This window comes from Chelonia mydas, chromosome 6 (genome assembly GCF_015237465.2).
Source record: "Chelonia mydas isolate rCheMyd1 chromosome 6, rCheMyd1.pri.v2, whole genome shotgun sequence".
NCBI classification, from domain to species: domain Eukaryota; kingdom Metazoa; phylum Chordata; order Testudines; family Cheloniidae; genus Chelonia; species Chelonia mydas.
This window is the reverse complement of record NC_051246.2, coordinates 43,737,703-43,750,155: the sequence shown is the minus strand read 5'-3', so window position 1 is coordinate 43,750,155 and position 12,453 is coordinate 43,737,703. Positions and strand designations below refer to the sequence as shown.

The 12,453-nt window shown below is 37.6% G+C and overlaps 1 protein-coding gene across 1 annotated transcript in view; it reads right to left on the bottom strand.

Moving 5' to 3' along the window:
• The window catches only part of DCDC1 (doublecortin domain containing 1), a 369,285-nt gene extending 360,488 nt beyond the window's left edge, over window positions 1–8,797 (bottom strand). Inside the window, exon 1 of the mRNA XM_043549349.1 lies at window positions 8,668–8,797. The gene's annotated coding sequence lies outside the window, so the exon portion shown is untranslated. The remainder of the gene's footprint in view (window positions 1–8,667) is intronic.
• Between the last annotated feature and the right edge of the window lie 3,656 nt (window positions 8,798–12,453).

The following is a 12,453-nucleotide window of genomic DNA, read 5'->3' as shown; positions in this document are numbered from 1 at the left end:
GCCTGAGTCAGACCAGTGCTAGTCTTGCTTCACTTAATATATGCAATAAATTCACTTATAACATTAAAAAATTAACAACCATAAGGCAAAAATTTTTTTTTAAAGAACAAAAATAGAGAATAAACAACAGACAGGTCTAAATTTGGGACTAATATTACACTGATGTCATAGAAATAAATGATGTAATACACCACAACATTGGCGTTATATATATCCAGATATAGATCAAAATTTATTTTTTATTCACTCTTTTCTTAAGACTGGAGGGTGTCTTAGTAGTATCAACAGCCAAGCAGAAGCAACAGAAGAGTCTGACATGGTCAGCTCCTCACTCTAGCTTGCAGATTCTCATAATTCATGTGTGTCACATTGTTCCCACGAACTACAAGAGCCTGGTGATGTCACACCCACAAATTATAAGATTTTTTTTGCATGTCTTGCAGTATCTTTAACACAGCAATTCAAATATTATATATCAAAATACTGTGATTAAATTAATGTTAAGAGTTTCAGTTAAATCAAGAACAAAATCTATGTAGCACTCCGGCCATAAACATATTGAGGTGTGTTTTGAATTCTGATTAGTGAGACAAAAAAGACACGAATATCTTGTAAATGTCCATTTTCCTCCACCGCTGTCTTATGGGCCATTTGAAAAGTGAAGAATATCTTGTTTTCTTTTTTACAATAACGTCTATTAGATCCCATTACTTATTACTGAAAAAAATCCTTGGTACTTTCCTTACTGAAGAGTCAATTATTTTGTTAGAATATTAACTGCCTTGGCTTTACCTCTGAAAAATAAACTAACAAGTGAGTCATTTATTTTAGTAAAGAATTGTTACTTAATATTTACCACTAATGAATTCTTATAAATATTTTTCAACCACATATACCACATTACAAATGATCTGCTGGTGAATAAAACCGTTATTAAAGGAAAATAGGTATGATATTAACTTAGGACTTGTAGCCTTTGTACACACTAGTATCTTCTTAAAATTTTCCATCGTTGTACCATCATTGTTCAGTTTCATCAGTGGACACCAGTGTAAGAGCACTAGTATACACAGGTGGGTCAACAGCACCCATATTTTAACTGGGGTGCAATCTATAGATGGTTAACATGCCAACAGTTAGTCTACTCTAGTACCACATTTGCTACCAACAGCAGACTTATACTTGAGGTAGTGCAATGTTGGGACATGTTAAGGAAATGCTAGTCTGAACACAACCCTAGCGCACAGTTCATTGGAGACCTAATATAGGGTGAAGAGCTCAGCCTGTAGTGAAAAGCTACACTATTCTTTTAGAGACTTTGTCATGTGATTTGTGAAATGACATTAAGTGCCATGGTAAAATGTCAGGTTTCAGAGTAGCAGCCGTGTTAGTCTGTATCCGCAAAAAGAAAAGGAGGACTTGTGGCACTTTAGAGACTAACAAATTTACTTGAGAATAAGCTTTCGTGAGCTACAGCTCACTTCATCAGGTGCATTCAGTGGAAAATGCAGTGGGGAGATTTATATACACAGAGAACATGAAACAATGGGTTTTCACTCATTAAGGCAAAATTCCTGTTCAGATCAATGTTAAATTGAGCCAAAAGGTTGTAATACCATGTTTGTGGCACAAGGAAACATGCTTGTGTAGCGCTCCTATAGTTGGGTTCATTGTCTGGTTATGCCGAAAGAAGGACAGGAGACATTTGACATGGTTTAATCAGGCTGCAACTTATATTATTAGATGTCTGCGACTACCCGGTAGATAAGTGTACAGTGCAGGTAACCCCCATGTTTATTCCATAGTAACCTGGGGGGCTTTTACCAGTTCCCCCTCTTTTTCCATACCTGTGGTGAGGGGCTGCCACCAGCTCCCCCTCTTTTTGCCTCCCAGGGCCTCCAGTAAATCCATTGCCAGGAACTCACCCTCCACCCCTGCCTTTTAGGAGGGTTAAGGTGGGCTATAAGAATGGGGGGTTGGCTCCCTGCCATACCAATCATAGGAGTGCCCAACTGCCCCCCATTCGCTCCTTTAACGAACACCTCTTTTTAAGTCCTTTTCCAAGCCATTTATCCAGTCACTGTATACTTTCCCTATGGAGTACCTGCACTGGACATCTGCCACAAGGAGGCGTCAGCAATTAGCTTGGCTGCCTCCTCCCCACACCCAGTCGGGTTTCCAGACATCTCCTAATGCCATCTTTTATATCAGTTGGTAAAAAAATGACGGCACCTAAGTCAGACAGGTGAACCCCATCCTCCTGAAACAACTTTGCTGCCCCATATACTATGCCAGGAAGTGAAATTACTGTCCTTCCTATGGTCCAAAGGAATTTGGCCACCTCCCTATTCACATACCTTCTTGCCTTGTCCACCCTGGAGGGGCTCAGGGCTCCCCACCAGATCCTGCGCTGAAGCATGTCTGACCACATCATGTTAACTCCTGGAAAAACTACACTATTTTTTAAGAGACTTTGTCATGTGATCTGTGAAATGACATTAAGTGTCATGGTGAAATGTATGATTCTTCACTCCTTATTAAGGCAAAATTCCTGTTCAGATCCATGTTAAATCAAGCCAAAAGGTTGTCAATCCCATGTTTGTGGCACAAGGAAACATGCTTGTGTAGGGCTCCTACCGTTGGGTTTAATATTGAGAAAAAAAGTGGCCAAGAATTAAAGCAATAGCACACACTCAAGATGCTTAAATGAAAGAAACAAAAGAATCCCAAACCCTATGTGTATTGAGGCCTAAAATCTTTATTGCATATTTACTAGCAGTTCTAGAATTGCTTCTTTGCGTGATTATATTGAGAAAGTTTTTAGAGAGAGGTTTGTAGTTATGATAAAAGGAAATTATTCTAATCTCTAATTCATACACTTTAAATTAATTTAGATACAACATAGAAGTTTTATTTTACTATAAATTTTTCAAAGAGATTTTTCAAACTATCCATGAAAATTTAATCAGGATACACTTCAACATATTTTTATTATTTAAGCACAAAACAATAGTATTCTTTTAAATAAAAGAAAGCATTCTACACAGTTTTGAGTTTTCTAAGACCTAAATCTACATGAGGCTAACAATCCTATTCATAAGTGGAAAATGTGGCTACTTTGACAGACCCTGGTTCAATAACAAGTATGCAGGTCGAAGTTATCACACAGTTTTGGATGTGAATTCAACAGCAGGGTAATGACAGTTGCCAAGGATTTGTACTTGCTGTCGCTTAGTACCAGTGTTGCCTGTCAAATTGTCTCCTTTTTCTTATACAGAAGCCATAGAATTTTTATGGATAGCAATTACTTACAATATACAATGAAGTACATCAAATGTAACAACCACTCTTTAGCCCTTCATTATTTGGTCGTCTTTTTGTTATATCTAGTCATCCATTTTCACCTAAATTATTTATTTATACTGTATATTTGACAAGCATATATTTCTTGCTTTATATTTTTGGAGCACTTAAAACCTTGCTCAAGAGATATAGTGATTTATTTTAATATTAATTGTATTTTAAGCTAAACTATATCTTATTACTATTTTAATAGTAGTTAAACTTCTTGTTGGACTAACTGCAACTAGTACAATCTAGATGCCAAGCTAGTTTATATCTCTCTACATATTTATCCGCATAAAACATTTAAATAATTGAAGTATTGAGACTTAGCTATAACGGAAGTTCACATTGCTAACCTATCTTCCTCCAGGCATCATATACATGTTTATATAGACTTGCACTGATATTATTTTGTTTTGCCACCTAATTGTCTACTGCAAATAATTGCATTAGTATAACTTTGTATTGACATACCATGCCATCCTAGTAGATTTATACCTTTATCATTTTGAGTTGATACTGTAATGTACTCTCCATTGATTGTACTCCCATTATTTCATTTTATTTTGGTCTGGCATTTTTTCTGCAAGAGGCTTGCACGGACATCATCATAATACTGTTGTGATAACACTATGTCCAATTTCAATGAACAAGAAAGTTACGACACAAATTATAAAGGGGCCCCAGGATTTTCTTTTCCCTCCCAGTCCAAACGAAAGACTCCCCATATTTGAGACAGAGGAAGGAATGCAATAAGAACCATCTCTAACAAAATAGGATCAGCACAGCTGTTACGAAATCAGCCAGGTAGAGGAGGCTTTCCTTTTAGCTTATCTGCAAGAGCTGCTGCATGTAGGCCACCCCGGTCCAAATTTAAGTTTTCAGTGTTGGTTATGTAGGCAACTATGAATATAAATCAAGCCATACTTTAGCTACACTAGAGACGTGGTGAGAAGAAAGAAAAAGGTACTACTGGCATGGGGTACATTGTGAGGAATGGGCTCCACAGTGGAGAGCATCTTATAGAAACAAGTAGGAGAGAACAAGGGGCAGGGGTTTAAGATAAGCAAGTACGGGGGGAGTTTATTTTGCTTACAATGTAATGTAAACACAAACTTTATTTAAAAATTAAACTACGGATATTGAAAGAGAGATGCCAAACATAACCCCTCAATTCAAAGGCAATCAATGCTTTTATGTTACAACCATTTCCTCAAAACTTTGTTTTTTATCTAGTTAGATTATAAACTCTTTGGAAATAAAACAACAGGAAACAATGTAGGAACCACTAACTGGGCTAAGTGACTTAAGAGTATCGTATCACCAGTTCCTCTCCTGAAGCACTGAGACAATATCGTGATAAGTGTATAAACTAGGGCTGTCCAAGTGATTAAAAAAATTAATTGAGATTAATTGCACTGTTAAAAAATAATAGAATAGCATTTATATAAACATTTTTGGATGCTTTCTACATTTTCAAATATACTGATTTCAATTACAACACAGAATACAAAGTGTACCATGCTTACTTTATATTTATTTTTGATTACAAATATTTGCACTGTAAAAAACAAAAGAAATAGTATTTTTAAATTCACCTCATACAAGTACCATAATGCAATCTCTTTATCATGGAAGTTGAACTTCCAAATGTAGAATTATGTACAAAAAGATTGCATTAAAAAAATGTAAAATTTTAGAGGCTGCAAGTCCACTCAGTTCTACTTCTTGTTCAGCCAATCACTCAGACAAACAAGTTTGTTTACATTTGCAGGAGATAATACTGCCCGCTTCTTGTTTACAATATCACCTGAAAGTGAGAACAGGCATTCGCATGGCACTGTTGTAGCTGGCGTCGCATAAGAACATAAGAATGGCCATACTGGGTCAGACCAAAGGTCCATCCAGCCCAGTATCCTGTCTACCGACAGTGGCCAATGCCAGGTGCCCCAGAAGGAGTGAACCTAACAGGTAATGATCAAGTGATCTCTCTCCGGCCATCCATCTCCATCCTCTGACAAACAGAGGCTAGGGACACCATTCCTTACCCATCCTGGCTAACAGCCATTAATTTATGAATTTATCCAGTTCTCTTTTAAACCCTGTTCTAGTCCTAGCCTTCAAAACCTCCTCAGGCAAGGAGTTCCACAGGTTGACTGTGCGCTGAGTGAAGAACTTCCTTTTATTTGTTTTAAACCTGCTGCCCATTAATTTCATTTGTTGTCCCCTAGTTCTTATATTATGGGAACCAGTAAATAACTTTTCCTTATTCACTTTCTCCACACCACTCATGATTTTATATACCTCTATCATATCACCCCCTTAGTCTCCTCTTTTCCAAGCTAAAAAATCTGAGCCTCTTTAATCTCTCCTCATATGGGACCTGTTCCAAACCCCTAATCATTTTAGTTGCCCTTTTCTGAACCTTTTCTAATGCCAGTATATATTTTTTGAGATGAGGGGACCACATCTGTACGCAGTATTCAAGATGGGGGCATACCATGGATTTATATAAAGGCAATAAGATAGTCTCCATCTTATTCTCTATCACTTTTTTACTGATTCCTAACATCCCGTTTGCTTTTTTGACTGCCGCTGCACACTGCATGGACGTCTTCAGAGAACTATCCACAATGACTCAAAGAAATTTGAGTCTGATTAGTTGTAGCTAAATTAGCCCCCATTATATTGTATGTATAGTTGGGGTTATTTTTTCCAATGTGCATTACTTTACATTTATCCACATTAAATTTCATTTGCCATTTTGTTGCCCAATCACTTAGTTTTGTGAGATCTTTTTAAAGTTCTTCACAGTCTGCTTTGGTCTTAACTATCTTGAGCAGTTTAGTATCATCTGCAAACTTTGCCACCTCACTGTTCACCCCTTTCTCCAGATCATTTATGAATAAGTTGAATAGGATTGGTCCGAGACTGATCATTGGGGAACACCACTAATTACCCCTCTCCATTCTGAAAATTTACTATTTATTCCTACCCTTTGTTCCCTGTCTTTTAACTATTTCTCAGTCCATGAAAGGATCTTCCCTCTTATCCCATGACAACTTAATTTACGTAAGAGCTTTAGTGAGGGACCTTGTCAAAGGCTTTCTGGAAATCTAAGTACACTATATCCACTGGATCCCCTTGGTCCACTTGGTTGTTGACCCTCTCAAAGAATTCTAGTAGTTCTGTAGTTTCTGCATCAGAGTGTTGCTCATTTAAGACTTCTGAAAGCATGCTCCACTGCTCATCCCTCTCAGATTTTGGAAGGCACTTCAGATTCTTAAACCTTGGGTTGAGTGCTGTAGCTATCTGTAGAAATCTCACATTGGTACCTTCTTTGCGTTTTGTCAAATCTGTAGCGAAAGTGTTCTTAAAATGAACAACATGTGGTGGGTCATCATCCGAGGCTGCTATAACATGAAATATATGGCAAAATGCGGGTAGTACAGAGCAGGGGACATACCATTGCCCCCCAAGGAGTTCAGTCACAAATTTAATTAATGCATTATTTTTTTTAATGAGTGTCATCAGCATGGAAGCATGTCCACTGGAATGGTGGCCGAAGGATGAAGGGGCATACAGATGTTTAGCATATCTGGCATGTAAATACCTTGCAATGCCAGCTACAAAAGTGCCATGCAAATACCTGTTCTCACTTTCAGGTGACATTGTAAACAAGAAGTGGACAGCATTATCTCTTGCAAATGTAAACAAACTTGTTTGTCTGAGCGATTGTCTGTACAAGAAGTAGGACTGAGTAGACTTGTAGGCTCTGAAGTTTTACATTGTTTTGTTTTTGAGTGCAGTTATGTAACAAAAATAAATCTACATTTGTAAGTTGCACTTTCATGACAAAGATTGCACTACAGTACTTGTATGAGGTGCACTGAAAAATACTATTTCTTTTGTTTATCATTTTTACAGTGCAAATATTTGTAATCAAAAATAATATACACTTTTATTTCAGTTACAACACAGAATACAATATATATGAAAATGTAGAAAAACATCCAAAATATTAAAGAAATTTCAATTGGTATTCTTTTGTTTAACAGTGCGATTAAAACTGCGATTAATTGCAATTAATTTTTGTAATTGCAATTCATTTGTTTGAGTTATTGCTTGAGTTAACTGCGATTAATCAATAGCCCTAGTATAAACTATCAGATAATTAATATGTTTGTTTTAATAAAAAATGCTTACTTCTGTTCTAGGATTAGCCCTATGCCAGGTGTGCTGTGTTAAAATTATCAAGTTTTGTTCACATCTTGTTAAAATACAGCATATTGTCTCCAACCTCTGTTCTCTGCAAAACAGTAGGAGCTTACAAAAAAGCATAAAACTTTGTTTGTTAGTGAGCCAAGGATAAACTTTCTTACAGTTAAATAATCTTCCAAGAAACAAAAATGTGTACATACAGTAAATGCACAAACCCATTAGTTAATGAGTACATGAATACTTGCTTCATTCACTATGCATCTTGTAAGGTAAGTTGCAGAGCTCCTAAAGCTTGTAGAAGAGGACTTTCTTCGATTTCCTAAGGTGTGTAGGAGAAGGGTTCCATTCTGCTTGAGGGATAGGGCATCAGGAGTGGACCACAAAGTTGATTGTGATTCCAAGAGCCCCAATCTCCCAATTTTCCCTTTTATTAAGGGAAAAAATAAACTGCACCAGATTTAAACCTGTTACAGGTACACTTGCTGCATGATGGGGGAGGCAGAACCAAGGATACAGTGGCCCCATCCCCTCGCAGCTACCCACAGGATGAGTAGCCCAAATAGGGAAGTAAGGGTGGTGCCTAATGCCCTCTTATGCCTTTGCATGGCTTGTATGACACATAAGGATTTGCCCCTTAAATATACATGTGCAGCATCTTGTATCTTTAATCATGTTTGTATATTTACATAATTTGTATTGCTATAATGACTTAAATTGACTACTAGGGTCCTGGCTTGGCATTCCTGTTCCCCGGGAGAAGGACTAATATCTAACCAAATGAAAAAATCTGAAAATCTGAAGAAGAGGAGGCCTTTGTTTTTAAGGCTTCAATGCCACAAATCGCTAATTTTGAGATGATTAAAAATCTAGATAAACTCATGCTCAGAGTGAGGTATAGCTAAAACATTTCTGCATATCTGCAATGTTCTGAGGCACTTTTCAGATTGATTAAAAGAAACTAACAGTAAATGTTACTGTGCAACCATGAAATTATATTTAAAAATTACCTCTATTTTCAGCTTTAAACTGTTGCTAATAAAATTATTTTGCTCAATTATATTCTTTGCAGCATATCACAAAATACCAAATTAAAAATCTTACCTTGGCAAATGATATAAGTGGGAAGAAGATGTGATGACTTTATTCACAAACTGCTTCACTACTGTAGTTTGTACACTGTTATGACATGAAGACGTTGATGAAGTTAAGAATTCATTATTTCTTTGTGATGCCCCAAAAGTTGGATTGCAAGGTGCATGAGCACTTACTGGCCTTTTGTCATTTGCCATTTCCTGTTTAGAAATGTCAAAGGCAGTAATTAAAATTAATGCAGAGGTTTTTTCTATTAACAGTTATGACTGATGACTCTGATTAATTAGCCTGAACTCAATCCAGTAGTGCTTTTTCACATGAGTAGTCTAACTGAAGCCAGTATTGGGTTTCTGAACATAGTAAGGTTTGGTTTGGATGCAGACAGATTGTATTTTTTATGTATTTACATTCTTAGGGAACAGAATTTGGAGCTGGTGAGGAACAATAGCAATATGGAGGCTTAAAGAGAGAGAGAGGGAGGGAGGGATAAAAAGGTCTTCTCTACAGAGCTAGATTGGCGGAATTATCCAGAAATCGTAAAGGCTTGTATATGAGGTTTTGTAGCTTACTAACAGTTTATTGCTGAAATTCATTTGGAAGGAATATTATTTCATTTATTATGAAATGTTATTGTGAAAGCTGTATGCAAGACTTTCCAAAGTATAGGATTAAAGTGTTAAAAAATTCTTGCTTTCATATATATATATATATATATATATATATATATATATATATATATATATATATAAAGTTAACAGAGGGGAAGCAATTAGAGTATGGTATGAATTGCTCATGCTCAACCATGCAAAATATCAGAGTCAAAAGTTTATGTCTTGATCCCAAGAAGTGCTGAGTATCCACAACTCCTGTTAAATCAATGGGAGCAGTAGATGCTCGGCAACTCTTAGAATCAGGCATTTACAGATTAAGACCCCAGTCCCACAAATAATTACTCTCATGCTTAATTTAAAGCATGTAAGTAGTCCCATTGGCACCAGTGAGACTACTTACATATATAAGTCTTTGCAGGATTGGAACTTTTTGTATATGTTTCAAATAAATATTAAATTATTTATTTCCAGAATGCAGAAACTGTGGAGCAGATCCTCATCTGCTGTATGTAGATTTCTACCTATTTTAGTCTTCAGAAAAGTGTGGGAGATGTCAATATTTAAAATATATATATGTCTCTGTCTACATGAGCAGTATCATGCTGTCTCTTACACAGAAGGAAAGATTTCAGAGTAGCAGCCGTGTTAGTCTGTATCCGCAAAAAAGAAAAGGAGTACCTGTGGCACCTTAGAGACTAACAAATTTATTTGAGCATAAGCTTTTGTGAGCTAACTCAGTCCTGGATGGTTTTACAGATCCCTAGGAAGGGAGACAATGACTCCGACTCAATTGCCAGTGTTTAATGGACAAATCCACTGCGGGAAGTCTACCTCTGGCCTCCCTAGTGAGATGCTTAAACTGGATTGACTAGGTTCAGGAGTCCCACAGAAGACAAAGTAACTTTGAGATGGATAAAAAAAGCTGATTTCAGAGTGGGGAGACAGTGACTGAGAGTCAGACTGAGGCAGAGACTCCAGGGATGAAGTCTGCCTCACCCAGCTCCAATGTTGGAAGTACCTGGGACAAGTGGGACCTATTTAAGCTTACAAGGAAAGACTAAGGTTTAGGTAAGATAATATGTGTATAGACCTTTTGTTGTTTTAACCCTTTCCTCTCTGTTTGGTACATGCCTGAGGTTACGTAAATAATACTTTGTTTCAAAGAGGCTGTTTTCAATCACTGTATTTTCATATCGATCATAGACTCCCAAAGAGAAGTCTATAACAGGAATCAAAACCCAGCTAGATCTGTTGGGAAACACTTGCTAAATAGAAAAGGAGTACTTGTGGCACCTTAGAGACTAACCAATTTATTTGAGCATAAGCTTTCGTGAGCTACAGCTCACTTCATCAGATGCATTCCGATGCATTGGTAAATAGTGATGCTAAGACCTGGAGACAGTCAAAGAGTGGAATGAATTGCGGGATTCGCCTCTGACAGAAGTTCAGACATAGCCCTGTCACTTGGAAAGGTTGCCCACCCGGAGACTGAGAGAGGGTACAGCTCATTCTGAACTGTGACAAACCTATTGTGTGAAAAAAATTAATGTTCTTGTAGCCTCTTCTATTAAAATGGGGAACTGAAGTTAAGGGGCAACACCTGTAGTTCAGAATTCAAAACGATCTACTTCCCATGTTCTCATAGTGGTTTTGGTCACTTACCAAAAAATAATAAATAACAATAATAATAATACCAGTACCTAATGGGAAAGCTAAAGTAAACTTTATTAATTAATCCAAGTAATTATAAAATCCCTTTTACAAATGAGGCTACTGACATGTTTTTAAAGCAAGCCAGATTTAGCACTATAGTTGTATAAAAACTAACTACCAAGCGGATAGCAATAATTTCAGCATTTGCAAATGTTTTCTTTGTTTGCAGTGTGAACCCCTAAAAACACAGGCTAAATAAAGAAAATTCACCACCTGGGAAGGATTTTTGAAATCAGGCTCTTTAAGCTATAGTTTATAATCACTCAGGGCCATATTCTGCTACCCTATGTCATGAGGAGTAATATCGTACTCTTTAAGTAGTCCCATTGGAATTAATGGGAGTATCTAGATAGAAAGGCACAGCACAAAATGCCAATGGTGGCAGAATCTGATCCCTAGAAAATGGAACATGAAGAAATATCCTTGAACCGACTGTGACACAAATTGTTACTCTTTTCCTCACTAAAAGGTCAATGTGGCAGGTGGGGCTGCTTCAGGGTGTTAGTCAGGGAGCAGGCCAACAGCTGGTTCCAGCAGGTCTGCCTTTGACACTCTTTCTAGCCCTTTTAGGCCTCTGGAGGTATGTCTACACTGCCATGTAAACTCAGGGTTAGCAGAACTTGAGTTAGCAGACCATGGGTTTGTTAATCTAGGACTTGATGGTCTACACTCATTTGTAACCCCAGGTTAGGAACTGTTGAATCCTGGGTCCCAACGTGGGGCTCCAGCATCTACAGTGCATTATGTTGGCCGGAGTCCAACCACCCATAACTCAGACTTCCTAGCACCCACTGCTCTAACCCTTTGTTTGTGATGCAGGAAAATCTGACTGCCCACCAAACTTGACTGTCCGGAGGACAAAGAAAGTCGGCGAGTGCAATTGTGGAATACTTTTGGCAGACTCCCAGAGCATGAGTTTTGTCTTTGTCACCTCTTTGTAGAAAAACTTCTGAAGGGTCCAGTCCTGTTGTGGGACTTGCACAACTTGAGGCCCTGATATACTGACATCTAACAAGTGCTGAAAGATTTCATAGTTCAACCTATTGCTCTCAAAACTCCTACTTTAAACACAAACTTCTCCTGTATTAATGCAGAATATCTGGCATTTTGCTATGTAGATCTACTGCATATGTAGTGTATTTAATAAAAGTTTGTTATACCATAAAATGCTAATTTGTATGCTACTGTATTTCTCTATAGTAATAGTTATAACAGTGCATTACACTTCATCATGCAACACTTTGATTATTGTAACCTCCTAAATTCTGGCCTTGACTAGTGTGTAGAGTCCTTCACAGATACAAAATTTTCATCTGCATCCTATCCGCAATCCGCAAAAATTGTCCGTGGATATTGCAGGGCTGTGCCAAGCCCCTGACCCCCAGCCACACCCCACTTCTCCTTAGAGACCTCCTGCCCTGCCACCCGCTCCGCACCTGCCATACCTCCTTCCCTGCCCTGGGCAGGGAGG